General features: G+C 36.8%; 1 protein-coding gene across 2 annotated transcripts in view; it reads right to left on the bottom strand.

Moving 5' to 3' along the window:
* The window catches only part of ltb4r (leukotriene B4 receptor), a 46014-nt gene extending 41680 nt beyond the window's left edge, over nt 1-4334 (bottom strand). Inside the window, exon 1 of one of the 2 annotated variants that reach the window (XM_081359574.1) lies at nt 3955-4334. The gene's annotated coding sequence lies outside the window, so the exon portion shown is untranslated. The remainder of the gene's footprint in view (nt 1-3954) is intronic. The other variant, XM_081359573.1, reaches the window with a different exon arrangement.
* Between the last annotated feature and the right edge of the window lie 7974 nt (nt 4335-12308).

Raw genomic sequence — 12308 nt, 5'->3', positions numbered from 1 at the left:
TTAGTTGAAAACGGTGTCGTGCAAACAGCCCCTAATAATAGTTTATGGTGGTTTTCAGTTCTGATGACCCAGCACTGCATATTGTGTAGGTCTTCATTGTTTAATACAACTGATTTGGACCTCAAGTTAATTAGGCGAGAACTTCATTAACTTGCTTGATAAGAAGCACCAGGGTTGAAAACCACGTTTTTTTTTTTTTTTTTTGTTGGCGTTTTCACTTTTCAGGAGCTTGACTGCTGTTTTTTTTGTGTGGGAAACATCTTAGATTAAGATCATGTATTTCCATTGTGTTGCACAGGAGAAAGAAAATCATACAGGCCGTGACTGGCTGACTGAGACACAATTTTGATTTGTGAGTGCACTGTTGTGTTAAAGTAATGTATCATCTAATTATAGGAGACTGGGGTTGTAACACTCAGTTTAACCAATGTAAAAAAAAAAAAGAGCAAAAAGGGGTGAATCATTATCATACATACAGTAAAGACAAGGAGGGATGTGGCATGACAAAGACTGGACTTTTTTTTGTGAAAAATGTCGATGTAAAAGCCAATTGTAAGAGTGATTAAGACACATGGCGTCTACATTTGAACATTTTGCCTATGAAAAAAAGTAGATTTGACTAACAAATAAATAAATGTAGAAACTTTAAGGTAAATACATACAACCATAGATACAAGTCATTTCTTTGTAGTCATGGAAGTTCATGGGAAAGTGCGACAGAAGTTGGAATTACTGGAAATATTTGTCAACTGTAACTGCTTCCCGATAGCGAGACCAGACATGAACACTGCTAGTGTAAATATACTCCAGATATCTTTGACAATTCCTTCCTTATTCCACCAAAACCAAAGGCATACAAAACTGTGATAAGGAGGAAGACAGGAGGGCTGATAGTGAGGTAAAGTTCAACACGCTTGGATTGACTTTCTGACATTCCCATTTGAATGTGGCCAGTCTTTGCAGAGTTTGTCTAGCGCACGTCTCGGAGATTTGACACTGTCTGAGACATTCACCTCAAACAGACGTGAAAATCCTCTCACACCCAAACACAAACACACCCTTTGGTGAGAACGGGATGGAGCAATGAGCGGCGGACTACACCTGTACACAGACCCGATTCTGAATCAAATCACAGCACGTACTCCACACACACTCTTCAAAAATAAACACGCATGTGTGGCTTTGTGCAAAACTGCAGACAGATTACTTGCATTACCAGCTTTTACAAGAATAATTACAGTGTATATTATTCCTGTTTCCAAATCAAACCGTTCAGGTTAAGCAGATGTTGTATTGCAAAGCACTGAAAAGGAAGTAGCACGTCGTAACACGCTTTACACACATGACGATATTTGAATGATGTGCACAGAAAAAAACCTGATGTGAGATGTGTGCGGGCATGAGCCACACTTTATCCTGGTTTGCTGATAGTGATCGCACTAAAAAACAGCACTGATATCGTTGCCTACAGTCCAAATATAGCACAGATTGCATACTGTGATGCACAAATACACCTTGAGCATACAGTGGTGATCATATCATGATCCAGATTTATGTACCGTGGTATTTGTAGGTTATTTTTATTTTCCAAATAGTAGCATGCACATTGTATTTGTTAATTCATGCATGCATGCATAAAATGCACATTAGTCTGCAGATCTATACTGGTTAGTGCTACTTTTACTATGTTTAACTAATTACACTTCATTATCACCGTTTATATAAGGTGATGTATTTCATTTTAATCGCGTATCATTAAACGTGTTTACAGGCTTTTTATTGCAGCACACAGGGAGTGTTAATGTATTTACACAGGAAATACCAGCAAGCCTTAATCATGTAGTCGAGCTGGTCAGGGTTTCTTAAATTCGCCATGAAATCAAATTGTAGAAATATTATTTCTTTGCATTCTTAATTTGTTCTCGTCCTTGAAGCACTAGCAGTTCACTATTGCAGCTGTTTCATGCCGACTTTGAAGCCGTACTGTTATCTATAAGCTAGTTTGCTCCAAAATAATGACAAAGTTTACATTTAGAAGATATCAAAACTTAATCTCTCACTTCCACCGATATGGATCAGTGATTTTGAGGACATCACTCTGCACTTCAGCTTCTCATCAGATTTTCCGTCCAATCAAATGCATTATAAAAACATTATAAATAGATCCTGAAGCTGCGGCTGAAATCACTCACTGGTTCACAGATTTACTATTTAGCGAATGGCACATAGTGCACTATATAGGGGATAGGGAACGATTCAGACAGTGTAAACATTTTTTTATATTGGGGCGAATTAAGTCTGGTTTGACGTTAGTGTCACGCAAACCGCCGCAGAGACACGACACACAGAGCGGATCATATGATGGAGTCGCCGCAGACCAGAAAACATATCAGACACATTTGAATTCTGCACACAATGCTGTATTTTAAAGCGATTTGGAGGAGATTAGGAGAAGAAACTGTTAGAGATTAGGAGATAATTGTGGCTTTACTGATCTCAATGGCTGTGGTCGAGCTGTGATGTAAACTAAACACTATTGGCTATTTAAATATATATATATATATATATATATATATATATATATATATATATATATATATATATATATATATATATATATTCTAGTGACCCCATATCCCCCACCCCCCAAAACATCCCACCCTGTCATCCTGTTTCATTGGACATTACATTAACACACTTCAGTGGCCCTTTAAATCTGGACCCCGTTTGATCTGTGTCCTGAGATATTTCTAAATGTGTCAGTGACACACCTCCTGAATCAGCATCCTGCGCTCCACAGATGCTTGTACAAACGTGTGTTAGACTCAGCACACACATATAGGCCTACACCTCTAATAGGTACTAAAGTAAATGAGGACAAGCCATTGACTTCTGTTGTGTGTAAATTAATACAACCTTTACTTTCGGCGATTCAAAACTTTTCACTGTTTGCATCACTGTTTGTGTCTGCACTTTTCTAGTGAACCCCCTCCCCCCACTCACTCACACACTCTCTCTCTCACACACACAATGTCCCGCCCTGTATTCCTTATTCATTGGAAATTACATCAACACACTGAATAACGCCACACTTCAGTGGGTTTTTAACTCTGACCCCCTGAAGATCATAGTCATGCAGTGTTTATCTCCAAACCTGATTTTAGTAATCCTGAAGACCTTGCTTGGCTTGTTCAGGTGTTTGATAAGGTTTAAAGGTAAAGTCTGTAAGGACCAGATTAGAGAAACCTCATTGTAGGTTGACCAGTTTCAACACCCCCGTGTTGCTGGTCCAAGATGGACTAACAGCTTGGAAAGATGGGACATTTTGGGCATTGTAGTTTTATTTAACACTAGGGGAAAAAAATGCTACCAAGAATTTTGTTTCATAATGTAATCAATAAGCTTTCAATTAAAATATTCAGGCAAAAAAAAAAATAATTCAATACATAACGAGAGGAAAATGGACCAATCTATGAGCATTTGACTCAATTTAATTCTTACTCTATACATTTTTTTTCTTCCCAAAATGAATGAAAATACTGAACATTTTCGTGTCTTCTGTAAAACATTCAAAAAAGTTGTGAAATAAAAATGAATAAAGTTCACTTAACCTACTACTAAGAATGATTTGTGTAGTTCAGATGTTCGGTGGTGCTAGCAAAGTCAAGACATAGGTTCAATTCACAGAGAAAACACATACTGTCAATAATTATGTTTACATTGAATGCTTCGGATCAAGCACCTGTTAAAGGCAGAAATGTGCATTTGTATTATGCATTTAAAGACAGATACGGGGCTGTATAGATCTACAGTGAATACAAATGAACTAAAGAAGCTAATTGACCATGCAGCTCTCTCAACATCTCTGTCGCTGTAATCACAATGATTTTTAATAATTAACGGTGAACTTCAAACGGAATGACCGACACAGATACGACATGAAACAACTCTTACCGTCCAGGTCTTCCAGAGACTGAAACACCGACAGGAGAAAGCGAAGTTTATTCGTTCCCTTTTCTCTCTTTTTTTTTTCTCAGTTCCTCCACAGGTGATTCAGTGTTTCCTGATTCTCTCGATAGTCAACATAGTTCTCCGACTCTTTTTACCTTCTCAGCAGCCTCATGTCTCAGCGTGTAATCTCTCTCTCTCTCTCTCTCTCTCTCTCTCTCTCTCTCTCTCTCTCTCTCTCTCTCTCTCTCTCTCTTTCAGGAGAGGTGGAGTTTCTCTTTTCTGCCTTCGCCTTATCTTATCATTTTGATCTGTGTCCTAAGATATTTCGAAATGTGTGACACACCTCCTGAATCAGCATCCTGCGCTCATACAGATGCTTGTACAAATGTGTGTGAGTTTGGTTAACCATTTATTATTTAGTCACCATTTAATTGCATTTTTTTAAATGTGTTTGTACATTCATGGTGTTGCTATGGCACACTAAAGACAATAGTGTCAATTTACTGTTAAAAATTAAATTCAGGTGATTTCAGCAGAAATGACCGGTGTTGTTCTCTTTTTATATTGGCCCATTTTAACTGAATGTTGTGTCGTGGTTTAAGAAGGTACCAGCTGATACTCTAACTCTCATAATTGTAAAACATTTCACATAAAAAAAAAATATATATATATATATATATATATATATATATATATATATATCACGCATAGTGGTCATTACAGTGGACAGCTATTAAAAAAGCATTTTCTTGAATTTGCACGGGTTTTTATGGCAAAGTTGCACATCAGCCTCTTCATTGGACCCTGGTGTATCATCCTATAAATTGCAACCAAGCAAGCCTTTGTGTTTCGATTTTTTCCCCCTCCAAACCAAGATTCTAATCTAATTCCTTCTAATCTAGGAGACTCTTGTAGGTAAAAAAAAGAAAAATATTGCAGCATCAAGCAATATCTAATGAGTCATATAAAATTTTCCAAGTTTTGATTTTAGATTAAGAGAAAACCCTGATTAATCACATGTCCAATATAGTGGACGTCATGCATCAACTGCTATATTTTAGCTACAATTCATAATTATAATGTGAATATTGTTTTTGAAATTTAAAACTTAAAAACTTAATCTGCAGTGACTTTTTTACTGTAAATAAATGTATTTGTATTATTAGAATGTAATTTTCATTGACATAATGTATGACACTTGTAATGTATTACTTTACTTGTTAGATCAAAAAGTAATCTGATTTTATAATGCACGTTATTATAATGCATTTTTTTACTCATAACATCAAAAAGTAATCTGATTACGTAATGCATGTTACTTCCAATGTGTTTCCTTACTCATAACATCAAAAAGTAATCTGATTATGTAATGTGCGTTATTGTAATGCGTTTCTTTACTCATAACATCAAAAAGTAATCTGATTATGTAATGCATGTTACTTGTAATGCGTTTCTTTACTCGTTACATCAAAAATGAATCTGATTAGGTAATGCACATTACTTGTAGTTAATTACTTGTTAGATCAAAAAGTAATCTGATTAGGTAATGCATGCTACTTGTAACACATTACTTTACTTGTAACATCAAAAAAATAATCTGAATGCGTTATGCATGTTACTTGTAATGCGTTACCCCCAACACTGATCATTTCAGATGAGATCGAAAAAACGTATCGCAAGGTTTTCTCAGAGGAGGGCTATGATAGAAATGTGCTTGTCCATCTTGAACATAATCAGAATTATCAGCTAATAAGGGTACATCTCCATACTCTGGTGCACTGGAGGGAGCATCTGAGTAGTTTCCACAGTTGTACCTTGACAAGCATGTTCTGATATCAAAGATACGCGAAGTGCAACTTGTATGAAGCCTTTGCAATATTTTGCATTTATATTTTTTGTATATAATTTATAGTTTTCACATGATTTGATATAATTGTATTGATTAGTTTGTTAAATTCACATACTTTATCTTTTTGATTATTGTCTTATATTTAATACAGTATATATTCAGTTTAAACCATAACCGCATGCTGTCCACTCATAAGGACACCTGAAGATCTCTTTGAAAAATTTGTAAAAAAATTAAATAAAAATCAATTCTTGTTGTTCATGCCCTAAGAGCAATAATAACACATAGGAAAAAAAAAACCTGACTGAGGTTATCATAATTTATGCATGAAAGGGATATATATTGTAGAGTTCAGATGCAAAAGCCTCTAAGTGCTATCTGACATATATGTGAGGTGTAACGATACACGTATTCGTATCGAACCGTTCGGTACAAGACTTTCGGTTCAGTACGCGGTACACATTATATACTGAACGGTTCATTGGACTAATTAATTACATTTGGAAAATAAAAAAGTGTGTGAAATATAATGTTATGCGTTCAACAAGGTAGCCCAAACGATGTAACAGGCAACGCCCCTCCCACCCCGAAGAAAAAAACACTAACTTATATGTTAGGCTACTCAGTCAGGCGTACGCGCTGAAGGCTCGTTGCAAAATGGCTAATGCGTTTAACAGACCAGAAATACAATATCCTCCAATGACCAACAGGTCTGGTGTTTGGGTGCGCTTTGGTTTCCCTGTAAGCTATGATGGTGATGGCAAGAGAGTGGTGGATAAAAAAAACAACGGTATGTCGCATCTGCTACTTGACAAAAGGGTACACCAGCGGGAATACTTCAAACATGTTGTGATGACGGGTGCTAAGATGACGTCATCACTGCTGAAGTCTTTACAAACTGTTTATGGACTTATGTTTCTTTATATTGGTTATTTATGGTTTTGTGTTTCTTTTGACTATGGTGCAGTCCCTTAGGTTCATTATTCTATAACATTCATTTATAATAAGTTTAAGACATGCTGTTTGAGTTGAGTAGATAGGTGCACATATCAGCGGTCATCACAACATGTTATGTCTACTATAGTTTTCCTTTGTTAGTTCTCATTAACCACACAGAGACACGTTGTAATTATGCATTTTTGTTATTTATTATTTCAAATCTGTATTTATCCCCACATTGCAAACAGTGACCCCACATGCGGTCTACTCACCATTTCCTGTTCTTGTGACTCCTCAAAGGAGGGGGCGGGACCACAGCTTCCCTTTTTCTTGTGTCGGGTTAAACCATTTTGTAAGAAAAAAATGATGTGGACGTCGAAGATCTCAAAAATGAAGTTTATTACAGCTTAGCAGTGGCAAGGTACACAAAGCACCTTGGGTTCACCGGCGTGAGAATGAACCCAGAACATCCAAATCTCAAACCTTTTATCTGGTTACAGTTTACAACTCTTAATGTGAATGAAATCAGAACAGCAAAAGGTTTAGGTGACACAATCTATCTGAAGTGATCACATCTTTGATCTTCTGTTAAAACAAAACGGTCAAATGTTTAAGGTGACAACTTTGAAGTCCCTGTAATCAAGATGGTTGTTGGTTGCCCTCTGTGATACTATTTACATATTACTGAGATTGAATGTAATTGTCTCTATATGATAATTAAACTCTTTTAAGTGAAGGAACATTTTGATATATATATATATATATATATATATATATATATATATATATATATATATATATATATATATATATATATATATATATTGGAGTGGAAGTTTTGGGGAACAGACCATAATTTCTTATAGACCCCCCTTTGATGCTCTTGGCCCAAAGTAGCATCACAACCACTCCCTTTTCGTAGATAACACCTCCCGAAACCTGGTGGGCAGGTGCCCCAGTGGCGGCGTAGCCCTGGCTTAGGTTGTTCCCTTATGGCCATCAGAGAATCTTACCCGTCTTCGGGATCTACGCCTCCTGCACACTGAGTTATGGCTCTACTTCACTTGAGCAAAATTATCATAGTTTGTGATAATGAAATGTATTTTTAGTTTTTTATTATTATTATTATTTTTTTTTTTATACGAGGTAACCAAGAACCATCATATCCACTTGGAACATTCAATATTGATCATGGAATTATCTATAATCTTACGTTTCAGCATGGAACACATACAACATAACATAATGCACTGACCGATAATAAGAATGATACATACACAAACAGCCACTTTAAGGTTACATTCCAAATTAAGCCAGAATAGGCCATATCTCCATCATGCATTTGTTTTGCAAAAATCTTGTCTCTCTTCGAGGCCTTGTTGGGCTCCCGCAATGCCAAATGTTCAGTGGTGTTCACATCAGTGATGTTAGCATATTGGTTTTCATAACTCAAATAATCATCAATCAATAGACAATATAGTGTGTGTTTCTGAAATCTCCTCTTGTTTCACTTCTTATTGTCCACTACTGGTGTTGTTCGAGTCTGTGCCACTTCATCAGTTCCTTCCATCCCATGGTGGGTCTCAGGGTTTCTAGGTCTTTTAGGCCTGGAGTACTGGATCTTGCAGGTCTGGATATCTCTATTCTTTTCTTTTTCTTGAGAAAATCCCCCTGGCTCCACTTACTTCTCGTCCTTCAAACGACCAGATCACCTTTCTCCAGGAGGTTACACATTTAAGACAAACATCTTGATGCTTATATCTGAAACTATAATCAAAAGAAGAGGTTGCCCTCCTTTCCCCCACAAGCATCTTTTCACATTCAAACATCAAAGTCACAGAAGTTTCATCTAATAAAACATGTTTCATAAATCATAAGAATCAAAGAATCACAGAGAATCACCCCCCTTTTGATAGTAAACCTTTCTCTACAATGAGTTACTATCAAAAACTTATTCTAATTTGCATCAGCATTTGCTTGTGACTGAGCTACAGTCATGTTGCTGGTGCAGTGATATATTTGACAAGGTGTGAATGACTTTTTTATTTCCTTTCAACAGTGCCAACTGGGTTTCTAAATTGCCTATTTTCTTAAGCAAACAACGATAGTCCATCTTTCTTTTGTGTGAAAATTGACACTGTCTTGCCTTGTGCCCCATCATTCCACAAGCAAAACAAACAACCTCCTTATCTTCCTTTCTTTTCTCCAAACAATGCCTTGCAATGTGACCATCCTTTCCACATGCATGACAGACACAGTTTTGAAGAGGTCTCTCACTGTCTTGACAATGTCTAGCAATGTGACCAGCTTTTCCACATGCATAGCAAAGAATAACACCTTCTGAATTTATTCTTGCAAATCTCCTTGGTCCCTGATAGAAACCATTAGGCAATGTAATAGAACATTCTCTCTCGCCAAAGGCAGCAACTGGATGTCTAGATTTGGCAGCTTTCATTTGACTATTTGCATGAACATTATTGTTGTAAAACTGTGTCATTTTAGCAATAATGTCATTATATTCAGAGAGTTGTGTCACATGCATTGTCACAGCAGACCGGGTGAGTTTGTCACATTTGTTAATCAAGGCAGACTTGAAAGTGACATCATTCTTAGTAATATCAGGATTGCCACTGAAAGTTTTAAACATCTCCAATAATCGTTCTGAAAATGCTGCTGGATGCTCCCCTTTCCTCATGTGCATCTCAGATATTTTATCCCAATTAACTGACATCACACCTAAGACTTCAAGCAGTGCCTTTTTCCTCTCCGACTTATTAGCATTTCTGTCCTTTACTTTCTTAGTTAAGGCTCCAGACAAAGTCTCAGGCAAACACATTCTTAACAAAATGCACGCATCACCATCAGTAAAATTGTAAACTTCAGTATATTCCTCCAAGTTTTTCAGAAAATCTAATGGATCTTGTTTGGCAGGATCAATTTTTCCAATATTCTTGATCACAGTTTCTAGTTCAGTTGGATTAAATCCTCGGACTATGGTGGTGGTCATTGGTTCCTCCCTTCCTTCTCTAGCAGGCGTAGTCGTAGTAGAATGAACTGGTGCCATCGGAAATCTAACTCTACAGTCAGAGTATTGGCTACTGTATGACTGAGAATCTTTTTCCCAACCCACAGCACTGTCTTCCTGTAAATCTGGCATCTCTGGAACTGGGTTACACAACGTGACACCTAACAATGTCTTACTAGGGTTTGTCTCAGTTGTGCCATTCTTTAACATAAACTGACAAGTCGCCTTCGCTTCCTCCAAATTTTTAGACAAAGTTTCCACAGATGATTTAAGCATACTTTGTTAGTTCTAAGAAGTGAAATCTCATTCTGCATCTTGACCTTTTCTTCTTTCCATATCGTTTCACTAGCCAGGTAATTTTTTTGTAGAAATTACCCCAACACCGAGTCGCTCATTTTCAGCCTCTAACTCATCTACTCTCCTACTAGTTACTTTGTATGAAGCAAAAAGTGCTTGAAGCGCATTAGCAATTTTCCCATTTTTGTTCTTAGGCATTTTGGGATCATTTTCAAACTTAGAGATAGCCCACTTGTACGGTTTATCAACAATATTCTCTATTCCGTCAAACATTCCCTGAGAACCGTGTTTAGCGATGTATTTAACAATAATTTCTTCCATTTTCAAAAGTCTTATCAAGCTTTAAAATATCTCGAGATCTAATAGTTATTCACAAAGTCTGATTTAGATGACTACACGTTATCTAGTTCCTTTAAGATATCCGTTAGTCTAATTATTCACAGCTCCAGTACTTCGGACACAAATGATCAAAATAGCCACACTACCTGAGGCTTCTAAACTTAACCACAGCCACAATCCATTGGTCCTTAAATTTCGTTACGCAAAACAGTTAAGAAATTCGACACTGTCACGGTACGTCGGACAAAACCACACTACGTCGGGTTTTATGTTATTTTCTTAAAATAATTTACTTAGCCACAGTACTTCGGGCTTAAACAATATTTATCCAATTTAAAACACTGCCACAGTACGTCGGGCAAAACCACACTGCTTCGGGTTTTTGTTTTAAACTTCACCGAGTCACAGCGCGTCGGACTCACTAGCCTACACTTTAACACACAATCGTTGTGAAATAATTCTGTGACCACACTGCGTCGGGTCTATTCAATTACTTTAGAATTTCCTCAGAATCATTACCACTTCCCAATCGGTTTCAAGTACGTTAGAAACATATACATTTGTTTTTTAAGTTACTTTAGAAACAACCAGTCTGAAATAACTCTGCCACCACACTACTTCGGGTTTATTCAATTACTTTAGAATCTTAACAGAATTATAAGAGACCAACACAAAATTTCAGTTACTTTAGAAACTTTACACTTAAGCACTTTGTTTCAATTACTTTAGAAACAACAATTCCAATACAAGTCTGCCACCACACTGCTTCGGGCTTATTCAGTTACGTTAGAATCTTAAACAAAATTGTACGGAATAGGCTTAAAACTCCTCCTGCTAATACTGAATAAATCAAATTCGATCTCTTCTGTCCTTAATTTTTCTTTTCTAGATTTTTTTAAACGAGGAATTCCTTGACAAAAACAGCATGAATGAAAGAAAACAGCTTTTTCTTACCTTTTCCCTTTTTTGTTGGAAATCCGTCGATTCCTGGGCCTGGCCGGCCAATGTAAGAAAAAATGTAATTCTATTAATGGGGTAGGGGTAATTTCTATTAATGGGGAAGGGAATTTAACCTTTGGTAATGTAGGCATTGAGAAATGTCTTATGGTGTTTACATTTAGTTTAAGTTGCTGAATGAGTTTATTTTAATTATTTTTGGATGTTAAATGGTCGTATGTTTAGGCTACAAAGGTTTCTGGTATTGATGCCCCTGCAGTCGGTATGGTCTTAGGGTGTAATGAGCCTGCCCTAGGCTATATAAGACAGTCTAAACTGAACCTTGGGAAGAAAAGAGGGGGTCATATTGCTGAATGTATTCATGAAGATTTTGCTGCCTGTAGCAATTTGTTTTCCTTTGTTTGTTGAGCCATCAAAGTTTGCACTGAGTCAAGTGTATATTTATTTTGGTTTAATTTTGTAGTTTTTTTTTTTCTTTGACACATCACTGTGAATATATTCACCCCTACTTCTCCACTGGCATTTAATGAAACTTCTTTGGATGATATCTGAGTCCTGAGCCTATCTACCACCTCCCGTTGATCTCTACGGGACACGTTATGACACATGTCAACTCATTTACGCCGACATCACCCCAGTGTGTCAGTATCTGGAACAAGACGAAAAAAATGAGAAACATACAGTACACGCCACAAACTATCCCCGCAGCATTTAGACAGACATTTCCAACTGATTCAAACAGGGCAAAAGACATCACCGCGGCGATTGGTACATTTATAGCCATTTATATTGGTACATATATAAGATATGAGACCTTACTCTGTAGTGAAAAATGCAGGTTTTAAGAACATGCTTAATGTAATTGAGCCCAGTTACAGTATTCCTTCACAAGCCCATTTCAGACCGTAATTCCTGCTTTGTACCAAAAAACAAAAGCCCAAATAGAGAACC

Source organism: Scardinius erythrophthalmus (genome assembly GCF_964197995.2).
Source record: "Scardinius erythrophthalmus genome assembly, chromosome: 2".
NCBI lineage: Eukaryota > Metazoa > Chordata > Actinopteri > Cypriniformes > Leuciscidae > Scardinius > Scardinius erythrophthalmus.
This window is presented reverse-complemented; position numbering and strand designations above follow the sequence as displayed.